Source organism: Cynara cardunculus (genome assembly GCF_001531365.2).
Source record: "Cynara cardunculus var. scolymus isolate 2C chromosome LG 10, CcrdV1, whole genome shotgun sequence".
Classification (NCBI taxonomy): domain Eukaryota; kingdom Viridiplantae; phylum Streptophyta; class Magnoliopsida; order Asterales; family Asteraceae; genus Cynara; species Cynara cardunculus.
In genome coordinates, this window is record NC_037537.1 from 1,456,056 (window position 1) to 1,473,574 (window position 17,519).

General features: G+C 37.4%; 1 pseudogene; it reads left to right on the forward strand.

The window, feature by feature from the left end:
* Window positions 1-1,132: 1,132 nt before the first annotated feature.
* LOC112519656 lies at window positions 1,133-15,150 on the forward strand (annotated as a pseudogene).
* Window positions 15,151-17,519: the final 2,369 nt, after the last annotated feature.

Below are 17,519 nucleotides of genomic sequence, written 5' to 3' on the forward strand. Positions count from 1 at the left end.
TTTTTTTGGCCTATAGCAATGACATGTCATCATTATAGAGACCTAAAGCTAGAGGCTAAATTGACGAATGCTACAACATATGTAAGTTTGCTAGTAGTTACATGGTTAAGTATTTTGCTTCTTGCTTTAGAGTATTTAATACCATCGATTTGGATCATTTTAAGTTTCTGCTCCTTATCGTTCCTATATTTCACGTATTTTCTTATCGTTTTAAGTTTCTACATTCATCATATTACTCGTCGGAGATCTCTAGGTTGTCTGCCATCTTGATTGTGTTACTGTAATCACAAAAAGAGATGATTGAGTTGGGGATGTACAATATTGCAATCCTTCACTTGAGTTTTTCTTTTGCAATGCTCATTATGGTTAACCTTGTTTGGATTTAATTACTTCCATTGCCCCTAGTATGATGTAAGAGTTGACTCCTTAAAGCACTATATTCCGTTGATAACAGACATCAAAATTCCGAGTTTCATAGAATTTGGTCCTAGAATCGAGCTAGAGTTTCTTGAAAACTTGAGGTGAACGACAATTGTTAGTTGGTGAACTTTTATATGCTATTCTTTCAATTTAACAACTATTAAATAAAGTTGATTATGAAGAATTGATTGAAGATTTTGTATCAAACAATGTTAGAAGAATGATTATGTTTAAGTGAATAATGTTCTTACTTTGTTATTAGAAGACATTTTTTAGTTTGTAAGATTTCTAATATAATAATGATTTTGTATAAATGTAACACGACCTCCAAAAATGATTGAAATAGCCCTGACTTTAGTTTTGATACCATACATGTGTGAATATGTAAAACATCATTTTGTCAGAGGGAAGTTCCAACATACACCGATGAAAAATGGTCCAAATCTTAGAGGATAAGGGACTCTAACAGCACAAAATATTGTTCACCTCCTTAGGCATTATCATGTCATTTATTAGAATTCATAAATACTTTGTCAAGGTTTGAAAATTAGAAAGTGTACCTTTAGACAAAGGAAGCATCATGCAAAGCACATGTGGTGTCAATTTATTAAGTTTCATTACAATTTGACTTCAACATTTTCTTTCTAGCCTCTTAACTATATTATCCTCCCTCTCTCTTTCTCTCCCACATAACTAAGGGAGTTACAAAAGCATGGTGATACTCACCAGAAAACCGCTTTTATTTTTTTGTCTTAGTTTCATATACCTAATCAACGTTCTTGTCAAAGCACAACCCAAATACCTTTACCATATCTGCCCAAACGCTAGTACTTATACCCCCAACAGTAGTTACGCTAGAAATCTTGATGCCACCATCTATTTCCCTCTCCAACACAAACTCTGGCTACGGTTTTTTTAACACCTCTGAAGGTCAAGGGTCTGATACAGCCAACGCAATCTCACTTTGTCTACCAGACGTGGATACAGTCATGTGCCAAACTTGTTTGAATGACTCTATTGTTCAGTTAAGACAATCTTGTCCTAATCAAAGAGAAGCAATAACATATTATAATATTTGTCTCTTGAGGTACTCTAATGCCACTATATTGGGAAATAGTGAGATGAACAAAGATGTTTTCTACATGTGGAACGTTAATAACGCAACTAATAAGGCTCAGTTCAATGCGGCTCTGAGACTGTTGATGAACCAATTGATTAGCGAAGCAGCTGCTGGTGGTTCATTGCTGAAGTTTGCTACGGGTAACACAACTGGACCTGATTTCACAATAATATATGGCTTTGCACAGTGTGTGCCATATTTTTCGGAGCAGCAGTGCAATAATTGTTTGGAATCTGCAACTAATCAAATTTCAAGTTGTTGCTATGGGAAAATTGGAGGAAGAGTTTTTACAGCAAGTTGTAACATCAGGTTTGAGATATATCAATTTGACTTCAATACCTCACTTATCCCCCCACCACCATCTCCGCATGTTCCAGCAAAACCAGGTATGTATGTTGTAACCCTTAAACAGGTAGATCATTACATAATTTTATCAAACTTCAACTTGAACCAAAAGTAACAAGTTATTAAATTTTTTTATCCTATCATTTCATAAGAGGAATAGTCTTTGTTCAACATCGATGGATACTTGACAGACAAAGACCAAGACGTGGAGAAAAAATCACACTTACGTCTATGTCAAGCACATGTCAAAAAATTTAAGACAAAGAAAATGTACATCTTTTTCTTCCACAAAATATTCAAAATAAAAATAAACAATTTTATAGTAGTATTATTTCACATGATTTTTTCTCATCTAAGTCTGGCATTAAATGTATTGATGAACATATTTGTTCACAATGTATTTGCTTCATATGTATGTGATTCATAATATGAAACTTTGTTACGTATAACTTTGTTTTTTCCACAAATAAACGTCTGTAAATAAATTATATGCCGATTATCCACTGGAAATCCGCCGGAGACATAATCTTAATTAAAACGGATTAATTGAGACAAGGAAATAGAAAAATGGAAAAAAATTAGTGGCGGGTTTTTTGACGGACGGATAAAAATAAAACAAAAAGTAAAATGAGATATATATATATATATATATATAAACATAGACAAGTAAATAAAATGAGGATGCAACACGAATTATGCAGATAATAGACGTCTACAAATAAATTACCGGCGAATTATCCACTAGAAATCCGCCGGAAGCTTAATCTTAGCAGATAATACACCGGAAACATAATCTTAATTAAAAAACGGATTAATTGAGACAAGGAAATCAAAAAATGGAAAAAAAAAATTCGTGGGGGATTTTTGACGGACGGATTCCGCTGGAAAAAGTCAATGTGTTGAAAATCCTCCGTAAATCCATTTTTTTGTTTTCCGTTGGAAAAACTCGGTGCGTCGAAAATCTTGCATAAATCCATTTTTCTGTTTTTCGCCTGAAAAACTCCTTAGTTTGGTAGTGGATTAAACGCGTTGACGTTGTCAAATAATTACATGTGAAACAAACATAATGTAAAAAACATATATGTTAATTTGCTAATTATTAGAAAATTGATTAGAAGAACCACATTGGAGATGTTTGCATTGGCTTTGAGAGTTTGCAAGAATTTTGCTACATTTTGGTGGAGAAGAAAGAAAAAATTGATTCCTTTCACATTATCATGCAAAAAAGGGATTTGGTTTCTCTTTGGCTATAAATTAAAATGAAACATTTGCATTAAACCTTAAAGCAGTGAAAAAAACTAGTTATAATTCTTACCATTTTATCAATATGAAAATGACAATATGATTTGTACTATGTTAAGGCTATGTTCGGCAAACTAGCTGATAAGCTAGTTGATGACTGATAAGCTAGCTGATGAACTAAATACGTTTGGAAAAAACTAGCTGATAAGTTACTTGAAAAATGTAAAATGACAAAAAATGACATGTTCAAAAATTAGTAAATTTAAACATTTTGTAAAGAAGGAGGCTACACTTGAAGCAAGAGTCAGGGTGATCAAAGCATTTGATGGCTAGCCTGAATGGAGGAGTTGTTGATGTGGAGAAGTTCACTAGATAACTAAAGGCTTGATCATCATCTTCAAGACATTCACCAACAAATTAGAGTCTTGGAAGTGGAAGACTCAGAAGTTCGAGAAGATAGGAAGGCCACTATGTAGTATAAAACAAAGGGCTTCACAGACAGAAGATTTTATCAGTAATTCGCCCAAAAAAACCATCACCAACAGATTACCGACATATCTCATCGTTGGAGAAAATATAGCCGGTGATCGTCATTACCGATGGATTGACAATCATCGTCAGAAAAATCTGTCACTGATTCTCTAGAGATGGTCAATTAATGAAGCCTCTTTGTTTTGAAGTGTTGATATCTTGAAGATATTTTTTTGCCAAGAAGTTGAGAGTCTTCAAGGTATCATTAAGAAGAAGCTAACTACCTTGCATATACAAATCGAGAGAATCGAATAAGAGCAAGCCATCACTTGTGAAAACATGAATAAGTTCATAATGACAGACATTTGCAAGAGGCAGTAGTGAACAAGGTAAGCATGAGTGTAGTTACACCATGGGTCGCAATTCTAAAGCCTACAACTTTGATGGCAAAGTAAACTATCGTGATCAATAACTTTTTTGGGAGGTCAAGAGATATCTTGCATTTTTGGGAATTGAGGACAATGCCACCGAGATCCACACTGCCAACATGTACATGAAGGATATTAAAACTTTATGGTGCAGGTGACATAGAGACATCCAAAAAGGTTAGTGCACATCCAAACATGGAAAAAGTTCATTTCTGATTCGAGAAGCAAGTTTACCAAGAGCATGCCATCTATAAGGTTAAGAGTCGACTTCGAAGACTCGAGCTATCGGAATCTATTGACGAGTACTTGAAAGAGTTCAGTATTCTCACACTTAATATTCCACATCTTAGGGACACTCTTGCCTTATTATACTTCTTGGAAATACATTAATCATAAACGGAGATGAAGAAGCCCTCTATAGAGAGGTGGAGGGGAAGGAGATAGTAATCATTGAAGTCATTAGTAAAGTGCTTTCTATGGGATAACTTGCATTGCGTAAGGGAGTATCCAAAAGAAGGTCTATTTCCTTGCCATGGTAGCACAAATGGAAAAGTACGAAGAAGACTCAGAGACATAAGCATGAGTTTCTTGAACACGGTTGAGAAGAAGGCAGAACCACTGAGGTCAAGACCATTCCTTCAATTTACAATCGTGAAGATAAAGGGATCGAAGTTATAAGCCCTTGTCGAAAGGGGTGCCACCCATAATTTTATTGCCAAAGATGAAGCCAAAAGACTAGGACTCCGTGTTACAAAGTTAGGCAGTTCCATAAAGGCAATCAACTCGAAAGGACTAAATATTTGAGGAGTCAAGAAAGAAGTGAGAATCGAGATCCATAGTTGAAGCGGTACCATTGATCTATCGATATTCCCAATGGAGAAGGTACAAGTCTTTACCCCAACTTTATCTCATTAACTATGTAATGTAGATGGAGGTTAATTACACGTTCTTAGTGAATACTGTGATATGCTGCAAGGCCAAGTGGATTTTGGCTATGCCGCTCATGGAAGAGGAAAGATTTTCCAACCTCAAAGAAGATTGTAAGAAAGAGAAAAGACACAAGGCTTTGAGACAAAAGAACGCTATACAAGCCTCCCTGCATTCGGACGTCAGCGCAAGGGAAAGAGCCCTGAGACAAAACGAAGAAAAAGAAAAAGTTCAAGGAAAAACACATCAATGCACCTAAAAACTAAGAAAGAAGAACAACTATTAAGGGAGAACGAAAACACTCAAATGAGGTGCAACAAGGACATGATGAGGATGTCGTGAAATTAGGTAGAGAAGGATGTCATGTCTTCCTAAAAGGTTCTATGAATGTCTAGAACATTCTAGACCCATCGAAAGAATGGAGGAAGCTTGGAGAAAGACCAAGAATAGCCAAAAAAGATAAAAAAAAAAGAGGGTCGAAGTTTATTCTAGATGGTCCATACATCTCTAGTCCTTGTTTATCTAGGACCTTCCTTGTATATATCGAGATAGAGTCTTTAGATAGTTCCATATAGTGGTATAAATAGACTGTGGAAAAATTAATTTTGAAAAGTTTTTTAAGATTTTGTACAAACACTCAAGCACATGGTATAAGTAATGGAAGCATGATGAGTAAACCAAAGTTAAGGCACATGTTTGGCGGTTACAATGATATCACCAACTTGAAGTTTCAAATTGCCAACTTGTATGGGCATAAGTTTGCCGCCCAATCAATTGCGTCCAACCTACTTCATTAAGCTAAGTTTGAGCATTGCGTAGACTTGATCCAACTCCGTTTGTGTTAGTGTCGTTGGGCACTTTGGTGGATAGAGTAGATATTAGCATAGATGACAAAACAACATCTTTGGGGAGTTATTAATCGGTACATGTTTAGGTTGCTTATTCGTTTTATTGACATTGCACACTTGAGGATTTTTGCTTCTGGCTTTGACGGGTGATGGTCGAGCCAAAACTCGTCACGTCAAAATACATTTTTTTACCTCGTGTCAATCTCTATTAGCTATTTGTTCATGCTCGTTGGATTGGTTCGCGTTTTGGCTTCGTTAGGTGATTTGCACATCTTGGTGGAGTATTGGAAACTTAATTTTGATAAGTTTTTTAAGATGTTGTACAAACACTCAACCACATGGTACAAGTGATGGAAGCATGATGATTAAGCCAAAGTTAAGGCACATGTTTGGTGGCTACAATGACATTACCAACTCGAAGTTATAAATTGACAAATAGGTTGGTTGCCCTCAACTGTCTCCAACCTACTTAATTATCTTATGATATCATCATCATGAATCCTCAACCTGCCAACTTGCCAACATGAAGGAAAAATGTTGCTGCCATTTTTGCTATAAATATAGACGCATGCATAGGATCAAATGCACCAAAAACACCACCAAATTTGTTCCTTTGTGGGTTTTCTTTGAGTTAACTTTTGTTATACATACATATATATATATATATATATATATATACATACATATATATATATATATATATATTACTGCCTCAACATGTCTGTTTTTATGTCTTTTATATTGGTATGCGGGAATCTGGTTCCAACGTGGTTTGCTATTGGAGGTTTATGGGTCTAGCCTAGAAACGGACCTACAAATTGTTTAAGTTGTAGCACCATTGACTACGAAAAACAAATTAATATATGAATTTTTTTTCCACAAAATCAACATTGGTCTGGTTGTTAGTTCATTGTTTTTTTCTAACGTGAGGTCTTGTGTTCAAGTTTTTTCTCGCAAGTTTTTTTTGGAAGCATAATAAATTTGAAATTAAAAGCTAAAAACTAAAAAAATGTCATCATTGTAGTTTCAAAATATATAGGGTGATACACAACAAATTGATATGATGACATTTTTCATGACCCTATAACATGACAGCGGAGGAACAAAGCGATGGCTCGTGCCACCGTATGAACTACACTGGGTCTGTCCCTGGATTCAAGCCAATTAAGAATCAGGTCCCAACGAAATATGTTATATGGGGATGGCATTTTCTTTAGTAGTTTTCAACTAAAGTCAGAGAAAAACTATGGAGTAAGGTTGTCAAATAAAGTCAGTATAAGATTATGGAATGAAGGGGGGCAAGGGGTGGTTTTGGAGACCACAAAGGGAGGGGTAAATACAGGAACAAAACATAGCTAGTTGTAGTAATTAAGCATGGTTCTAACCTCTTTATCCATTTAGATGAAACGTCAACATTAAGTCTTGTTCCGACGCATCTCTTATCTTGGTAAGAACCTTTTACCAGCTAAGAGTTGTTAAACTGCAACTAATTGAACATGCAAGTAAACAGACCCTTAGTTAACCTTAGAAAAATACCGAGGGTGCAAGAAGCCAAAATTAATCCATTTAGATGAAGCTTCAACATTGACTCTTGTTTCGACGTATCTCTTATCCTGTTAAGAACCTCTTACCGGGTAAGAGTTGTTAAATTGCAACAAATTAAACATGCAAGTAAACAGACCCTTAGTTAACCTTAGCAAAATACTAACGGTGCAAGAAACCAAAATTAATTGCAGAGCTGCATCACCCAAAAATGTTAGTCGTGTGTTAGAAACCAATATCGATTAAAATTAATAAAGCATGAAGGATATCACTGAATGGATATTTATAAAGAAATATAAAATTAAAATAATCTTTTAATTAAGAATCTTGAACTGTTTCATACGAGCATGGTCATATTTTGCAGGTAAAGATGCTCGTAAAACTCAAAGGATGGCTATCATTATTTCTATCATTTTGGTGATATTAGTCATTTCCATTGGCATTTTTATAATATGGAGAAGGAAGAAATCACTTGCAGGAAAACTTAAGAGTAAGTACCAAAACTACTACTTATATTCATATCTTCTTGATGAAACCACTTAAACTTTAATTAATTGTTTCCTTACAACATTTCCTCAATGCTCATGAATTTTTACTTCCTGCGTAAAGGGATTAGACCATTGTAAGCGATATATAGTTATACCCTTGTATTCTATTAAGTTCCACAACCTTATGTGGCATTCTAGTAAGAGTATCTATCATGATCATAAGGAACAAAGGAGTAGATGATCATATTGCCTAAAGGCCTTTCATATTCAAAATAATTGAAATAGTTCTCGTAAAAGATGTCACACTCAACTTGTAATGATGTTGTAACATCGTTGCGATGAAACCTACAACTAATACATAATAACAAGTGACCATACTAGAGAGATGAAGATGTTTACACATATTCGATGGAACCACTTCCATCAAAAGCACATCTAGAATAATCAATCCACCATCCTAAAAAATAGACCGCATCTATAAACGTTTATGGTCTTATACATTAACAAATAGACCATGTCAATAAAAGTTCTAACATAACATTACCTTAATATTTCCTATTAATCACATGAGGTCCCATCTTGATATAAAATCTCTTCGTAGTCATAAGTGACTGGGTTCTGTGAAACCCCTCACTTGGTACCACGTAAGGTAAATTTTCTGAAGTCATTTTATGGTGCAACCACATGTACGGGTGGAACTATATGCAATGGTATGGTATCAAGCGCAACCATAGTTTTGCTGCAACCACTTTGAAAATTTCCTGAATCCGCCTCTGACAACATGTTTCGTCGGGTGACACCCTAATTTTTTCGAAGTTGCTTCTAAAATTGGGTGATTTTCACATCGGGACCTCCTTTCTCATTAGCAAGAAGATATTAATAAAGATAATTATACATGAAATGAGTGTGGAGTAAATACCTACAAAAGTGCCTAACTAACTCCCGGTATAAATGAAGTTGGGCTATATTAATAAACCACACAGTTCGAATGGGAGGATGAGGCCAGATGCTCAAATTAGAACGAAATTCAGTGAAGAGAGGTGACAGACGTCCTTTGGTGAAGATTTCGACTTATTGTGAAATGGAAGATACATGGAGGACTCGTGCACAACGTCCCCCACTTGATCACGAATAAAGTGAATGTCAATCTTGATTTGCATTGTTTGTTGATGTTGAACTGGATTAGTTGACAAGTACACAACGGTCATGTTGTCACAATACACAATGGTGGCCTTGGCATGTGGAGAGAAGAGTTTGTGAAGAAGGTTGTGAATCCATTACATTTATGCGACAGCGTTGGCAGCACTCCTTTACTCAGCTTCGATAATGGATCGTGAGATCGTTGCTTTCTGCTTGGATCACCAAAATATGAGGTATGAGGCAAGAAAGATGCAATATCAGGAGGTGGACTAGTGAATGGTGGGACAAACACCCACTCAACGTCTGAGTATGACCTAAGCCCGGAGATGGAGGAGGCATAAAGGTGGAGACCATGATTGATAGTCCCACGGATATAGCAAAGAATCCACTTCATGCCCGGAAATGAGGCTCCTGCAAATCGTGTTTAAATAGAGAAATTTTGTGAACGACATATGATATATACTGAAGTATACTATGGTGAGACCATGGTGGAGGGGGGAATCGGAGACCGACAAGAGGGGACTAGCTTGGATTGCTTGTCCACGGGGTTTGGCAGGGGTTTCAATTAAGCATGTTGGGTTGCTCAAGAACTTCAATAACATACTTTTCTGGGATTTTTGAAGGAGGCACACATTCAGGATTTGTGGCATCAACAAAACCCGATGGTTAGTGCATAAAGACGGTTTCTATAAGTTATCATAAATAAAGGATTTTTTCACTATTTCAAACTTACTTGGTTTTAGTAGTGAAGAACATGACTTGTTTCACATTTAAGACAATTTCCATGGCCCTGCTCCAAGAATCATTATTCTCACCTTTTTGAATCTGTGAAATCGATATGAGGCTGGGACTATCCGAATGGTGCAAGACATATGGACTATCAACATCCATAATAACATGATCTGCTAGTTTCTCTGACATTCCAAACAATTTTGGAAAGGATGAAGAGATTTGACCTAATAAAGTCATGAAAGAAAAATGATTAGATCTGATCAATAGAAATCAAATCGAGACAGGAAATAAAAAAATCAAGATCTGATCGAACAAGAACAAATCAAATCGGCAAATGAAATAAATGAGACCTCATCGAACATTGATCAGATTGAAAAAACAAATGAGTCATATTGATCTAACAAATCAAGTCAGGATATCAAATCAAGTTAGTTTAGTTTGATCATACAAGGATCAAGTCTATATTGGAAGAAAACGCTAGCAAAGCTTTAGCTCTAATACTATATTAGAACTAGATTGAGTGAGAGAGAGAGAGAGAGAAAGAGAGAGTGGGATTCTCATTTTCTTATATTGAAACTAAAAGACATGTACATGTATTTATACCTTTTACAAAACACACCATCAGGTGCCATCACCTATTCAACTCACCAACTGGTCTCACTAACTTGAACTAACTAGCCAAACATAAAACCAACTTTATTAGGTGTTTAGATGTCTTATTGACAAGAAAACTCCTCTTGCTGAGCAAAGAACCTCCGATGAAATACATATTGCTCATCAAAGTACCATGTGTGATCCTCTTAGAATAGCGTCATTAATCGGTATGAAACCTTAATTAACTACAAAAGGGGATAAGACTCCACGTATCATTTCGAACCAATACCGAGTACTCCTCAATCATAGTCCTACGCCACTCAACAGATTTATCAGCAACTGTAAAGGACGTAGGCTCGGTGTTCAATAAGATGGACTGGGTAACATGAGATGTATATGGGTCAAAAGGGAAACATGGTTTGGGATGTGGCCAAAGAGACATAGGATGGGTGCAGGTAACAGAAGGGGAGAGGGAGTAGAGGATGGGGTAGGGGCGAATACGTGGGTAGGATGCAGCAGGGTTGGGGATTTGGATGTAGGAAAAGTTTCAGGAGACGAAATATGTGTTGGTGACGGACGATTGTTGGACTCGTCATGAGAGGTAGGAGAGGGAGAGGGTACATCGGTGGGAAAATAAGTTTGAAAATCAGGAAGAGGGGTGAGGGATCAACCAGTGAGGTTGTGGATGGGGGAGGATCACGCTTAGAGGGAAACGGTGTGTAGTAAGGTAGAAATAGGAATACATTTTCATCAAATTGGACATTATAGGTGACATATGAACGATTGGTTTGACGGTCAAGACATCGATAACCATGGGTCGAGCTATAGCCTAAGAAAACAAACAGAGTGGATCAAAAGTCTAATTTATGAGCGTTGTATGTACGAAGGAAAGAAAAGCATTAACAGTCTTGAGGAAGAGGTAGTCTGGTTGTTTGTGAAAAAAGATGCTCATACGAGGAAACATACTGAGAGATGCAGGATGACATATGATTTACGGGAAAGTTGCGGTGTCGAATGCATAATGCCAAAATTAATAGGGGAAATTTCCTTGTGCGAAGAAGGTGAGTTCGATTTCAACAATGTGTTGATTTCGATGCTCGACAAAACCATTTTTTTCGTTAGTATGTGGACACGTCACACGATGGACAATACTAAGTAGAGAAAAAGGTGTTGAGATTTCGACAATCACCCCCATCAGTTTTTAGTTTGGAATTGAATCGATGTTCAACCAATGTAACAAATTGTTTATACAATTCAAAGAGCAAGCCATGGGATATATATAGCCACATATAACAAGAATAATCATCCACAAATAAAACAAAGTAACGATGGCCACTTAAACGATAAACATGGAGCAGGCCCCAAATGTTACTATAAATCAAATCCAAAACCTTTGTTCTTTTAAAGGAGGAAAGTGGTAAAAACAACTTAGAAGACTTGCCCAATTGACAAGCCGAACACAAAGTACGTAAATTTTTATTAGACACGGTAAGGGAAAAAAGACTCCACACACACTGGAGTTATGGGATGAGGATGGCCTAAGAGTTGATGCCAAATGCTAGACCAGGCACGTTTGGCAGAGAAGGAAACACGCTTAATGGACTAGAGTTATGGGATAGTAAGAGAGTAGAGACCATTACTACTTGGGACTATGAGTAGAGCATTACGATTATCCTGATCCTTTACAACAAAGAAATGCGAGTGAAATTCATAGAAGACATCATTGTAGGTGCAAGATTTTTGTACATAGAGGATTTTTTGAGATAGATGGAACATGCAAAGTATCGGAAAGACAAAAATTTTGTGTGGTGTGAACATACGGACGAGCCGACATGTAAAATGGGGAGTCCTTTACCATTACCAGCATGCAGAGTGTCAGGACTATGGTATGTTTATGAGAACTGTAGACTAGAGAAATCGAGAGTTACGTGACTGTTTGCCCCTGTATCCAGATACCAATTCGGTGGCACAAATGAAGATGCTTGGGACCGATTTGTGCTAAGTAAGCAGTAGGCTGAGCATTAGCATTTCCTTTGTGGTTTGTTGAATTCCACATTGTTGACAATGTCCATACAAGATATTTTGGTTTGATGCCTAACTGAAATCAGGTCCATGTGGCTGGCCTCCATGGTGTTAGTGCGATTGTTTTTCCTGCCACGGCTAACACGATGTCCTCCATGATACCCGTTGTTTGACGGTTTTTGGTTTTCGTAGAAGGATTGTGGTGGCGAACGGACTGGAGAATCGACATATCCTTTTGCACGTTGAAGGTAAGCAGTGATAGATTCATTTTTGCAAATATCTAGTTTGAGGATATAAGTTTCTAGTGTAAGTTCTTGAGAAAGGGACGTTGGCTCAAAACACATTGCAAGGCTCCCCAAATCTCATGGGAGGTTTGTTGCCATAGAAGACAACATATGCTTGTTTTACGAGGGCATCATTTTCTTTTGAAGCCGCATATCCGGGGTTTACCCCCCTCTTGTTATCTGTTGTCGTATGTGAAGGGGGACGTGGAATAGATCCATCAAGGGATATGACAAGCTTGTTTGCTAAGAAGAAGGTTCCACCATGGTTTTCTAGAATTGGTAGTTGTCTCGATTGAGAAGAAAGGCCCATTGGTGGGCAGATTGAGCAAATTCTTTGCCGTGGTGAATGTTGTGATTGATGGTGCCATGGTATTTGATCAAAGAAGAACGAAGTTGAGGTGGTTATGACCGTCGGACAGAGTTTGGCTGCCGAAACTAGGGCTGACGACAAGGTTAGTGATTAGGGTCGGCTTCTTAGTGGCTCTGATATCATATAAAACCTTAATTAACTTAAGATAATTTCTATTAGAAAAAATGGCAGCCAATAAAAAGCATAAATAGGAGAAATAACATTGCACCATGTACAGTTTTCCAAGAGAATAATTAAGGATCCTGATTCCTGGCCCTTAATTTGTAAAATAAAAGAACTGAATACAAACATTGTTATTCTCAACTTCAATGTTTTTATCATTCTTATTTTAAAACATATCAAATACCATCACATATCTACATGTTATTCTTAATCATGTGAGGATAAATAAATAAAAACAACCCATGCACTAATTTTTGGATATTTCTAATAGCATCTAATCGACCACTCGAGAACATTTATTTTACAATGTGCCCATCAACTTGTGAATGCTTAACATTTGTATATACTCAGTTGTGCTGGAATATAATCATGTCCATGTTGCTTTAGGCATAATGAAGAAAACTTACAGATAATCTTACAACTACATTTCATACTATTTCTTAATTTTTTCACATGTGGCAGGTGAAATTATGGACATTAGCATTGTGGAATCATTGCACTATGATTTCCATGCTATTAAAACAGCAACAAATGACTTCTCTGAAAAAAATAAGCTCGGACAAGGTGGATTTGGACCCGTCTACAAGGTATATGGAATACATGGTCATATCTTGTCAAATTACAGACGAACTTTAAAATTAAAAATGTTGTCATATGCAGGGTGAGCTTCCAAATGGACAAGCAATAGCTGTAAAAAGACTATTGAGGGATTCTGGACAAGGTGAACTAGAATTTAAGAATGAGGTCTTACTAGTCGCAAAGCTTCAACATCGGAATTTGGTTAGGCTCACTGGTTTCACATCAGAAGCAACTGAACGACTTCTTATATATGAGTTTGTGCCAAATGCAAGCCTTGACCAATTTATATTTGGTAGTCTAATTATTACACATTTATGCATTATGTTTTTCTATACTATTTCTTTTTAAGAAAAATGTTGATCATAACGAATTATTGCTACAACTTGTAGATCCAACTAAGCGTTTACTTCTTGATTGGAATACACGCTACAAAATCTTAGGAGGTGTTGCTCGAGGACTTCTTTACCTACATGAGGACTCACGTCTAAGGATAATCCATCGTGATCTTAAAGCCGCTAACGTCTTGTTAGATTCAAATATGAATCCCAAAATTGCAGATTTTGGCATGGCAAGGTTGTTTAACCATGAGGAAATTGAAGGAAACACAAATCGAATTGTTGGAACCTTGTAAGTATATATGCCACCTTCAAATAAAAATTAGGGATTTGTAGTTTTTGATTCCATATTAACAATACGGATAAAACAACCTACCAAATTGTATATATCACCAACTTCTGGACAAAGAAAAATCATTTGAGTTATTACTGTAGCTAGGCCTTATCTTATAGATGTGCTAACAAGCAACAAATACTAAATTTTATATGTTGTACACCAATGTGTAGTGGATACATGTCACCAGAGTATGCCTTGCATGGTCAATTCTCAATAAAGTCAGATGTCTTTAGCTTTGGTGTATTAGTGTTGGAAATGGTCACTGGTCAAAGGAATCAACATTTTCGAAATGGGCAGTGTTATGAAGGCCTTCTTACTTATGTAAGTTTCAAGTAAGAGTACATTCAAGTCAAATTTCAAAGAAAATTTATATTCTCACAAATGTGTATATCTATATATATATATATATATATATTAACCTCTTTCAGGCATGGAAAAGCTTGCAAGATGAAACAGCTTCCAGTATGATAGATCCCACATTGAAGGCAACAATGGGATCATTGCAACAAATAGTCAGAACTATCCACATTGGCTTATTGTGTGTTCAAAATAATGTTGTTGACAGGCCAACAATGGCTGAGGTTGTTCTTATGCTCAAAAGCTTCTCTCTTGCTCTCCCAATTCCATTGGAGCCAGCATTTTTCATGCATAGTAGCGGTGATGCCCAAATGCCAAACCTTGTAGAATATGATAATTTTGGAAACATTAAAGGATCACAATTTTCAATAAATGATGCTTCAGTAACAGATATAGTTCCTAGATAGTCTTGATGAAACCATTTATATTTTAGGTAATTATATGTGATCTTCTACATTATCACGTTAATCGTTGTAGTTAATATATGTAACCTATTCTTTTACTTATTCCATTGCTTGTCTGAATGTTCGAGTTTGTATTGCAATGTCTAATTATTAATCTACTTCCATTAGAAAAGTGAATAATACAATCACACTTGCTACATTCATGAGTTGTTAAGTTTGGTAAAAGACTTCCTTTCCCGGTGGTCCGGTTTTATGCTTCTAAATTGTGGTCCCAATATGGAATTGAGGATGTCCTTCTTAATGGACATGGGATTTTTTTGTTTAAATTCGGTTTTATTGATGGTCTTCAAAAGGTTATTGATAATGGCTCGTGGCTTTTTAAAAATGTTCCTATTTTTATTCAAAATTGGAGATCGGGGCTAAACTTAAATTCCAATTTGCATGATAAAATTCTTATATGGGTTAGAATACATGATATAACTTATGATGCCTGGAATGATGAGGGCCTTAGCCATATAGCGAGTAAAATAGGTTTCCCCCTAGCTATGGACTCGTGGACTGCTAATATATGTAAGTATGGTGCTGGAAAATCTGCTTTTGCTTGTGTTTAGCTTGAGGTGCTTTTGCTCGTGTTTGTATTCCTGACCCTGACACTCTTGATATGACTTTATATTCTTTGCATGTTGAATATGAATGGAAACCCTCTATATGCATTAACTGTCATATCTTTGGTCATTTTGATTCTATCTGTCTGCATGTTATAAATAAGAATGATATGAATGGGATACCTAAAAATGAGCAATCCTCTACTGGAAAGAATGTTGTGATAGATAGTGAGGGATTTCAGCATCGTGTTCAAAAGCAAAGCGAAAAGCCTAAGGCTCTGACACCCCTTGCACGGAAGGAATATAAGAAGAAGGAGACCCATTCCCTTGCACCGAACGGGAAGCAAGAGGAAAAGATGATGGCCGCCCCTCGTCAAGAAACTCAAAAGGTGCAAAGACCGAACCCTTCCCCAAGGGTTCTCCCCCCCATTTCAATCCCCCCATGGGTTTAGCCCCTACCCCTCCGCCCTCTCTTCCTAGGCAACCCATCCTCTCCCATCTATCCACCAAACCTTCTAACCCACCCCTCTTCTCGAAAGCAATCCAAGGCTCCATCTCCCTCCTCTAATCGTTTTTCTTCCCTTGTTGACCCATCTTTTCTTAAAGACCCTAGGTCTTCGTCCCCCTCCCTCCCCTCCTCTGCCCCTCTTGAGATTGAGGATGATCCCTTTAATCAGAATGACCTCCTTGGCGAGGTTGATATGATTGAGGTTGAATCAGACGATGGTGACACCGATCGATTCCTTTCTCATGATCTTCCCTCTCCTCAAGTTGATCCGATGATGTCTCAGGAGCCCGAGCAGATAGACTCCACCCCCTCCCCTATTTCCCAATGACGAGCTTTGCCTCGTGGAATTCTCGTGGTTTTTCTAAGCTTTCTCATCAGAGAGCAATGAGAGACTTGATTCAGGATTCCAATCTCCAAATCTGTGTTGCTCTTGAGTCGCGTGCCCTTCTCTCTAACCTTCAGGATTCCAATATCCAAATCTATGTTGCTCTTGAGTTGCGTGCCCTTCTCTCTAACCTTCCTCCCATCTGTCAGAATGTCTTTGGGTCTTGGTCCTGGACCTCTAATGGCTCCCTTTGCCCTAGAGGTACCCGTATCATTGTTGCTTGGAACCCCGTCCATGTTGACATGATGCTCTTAAATGCCACCGATCAGGTGATGCATTTTCAGGTAAAGATGCGGGACACCTCTCAGAGTCTCTTCCTTTATGTGGTCTATGAGAACAATACCATATCGTTCGTTGCCAGTTATGGACTTCTCTTAAGGGTCATAAGCATGTTGTTAAGGACACCCCATGGTTCATCATGGGAGACTTCAATGCTGCCCTTGATCCGAAAGATAGCTCTTCTGGCATTTCGGGATCTTCTCGTGGTATGGATGATTTTCGCGATTGTGTCTGTCATCTTCAGTTAGAGGATATTAATTTCAAGGGTCTCTTCAACACCTGGTCTAAAAACCCCAATGGCACGAGAGGTCTCTTTAAAAAGATTGATCGTGTCTTGGGTAATCCTCCATCAACCATTTCCCTTCTGCCTCTGTCATCTTCCTCCCCTACCGGTCCTCGGACCATAGCCCAGTGGTCCTCACTATCTCCTTCCGTACTCCTCGAAAACCCAAACCGTTCAAGTTTCCCAACTTCCTCACTCACAAAGAGTCTTTCAGCTCTATTGTGTCGTCTAGTTGGTGCCTTGATCTGTTCGGTCATGAGATGTATAAGATTTCCCCAAACCTTAAAAATCTCAAAGGACCCCTCCGAAAGC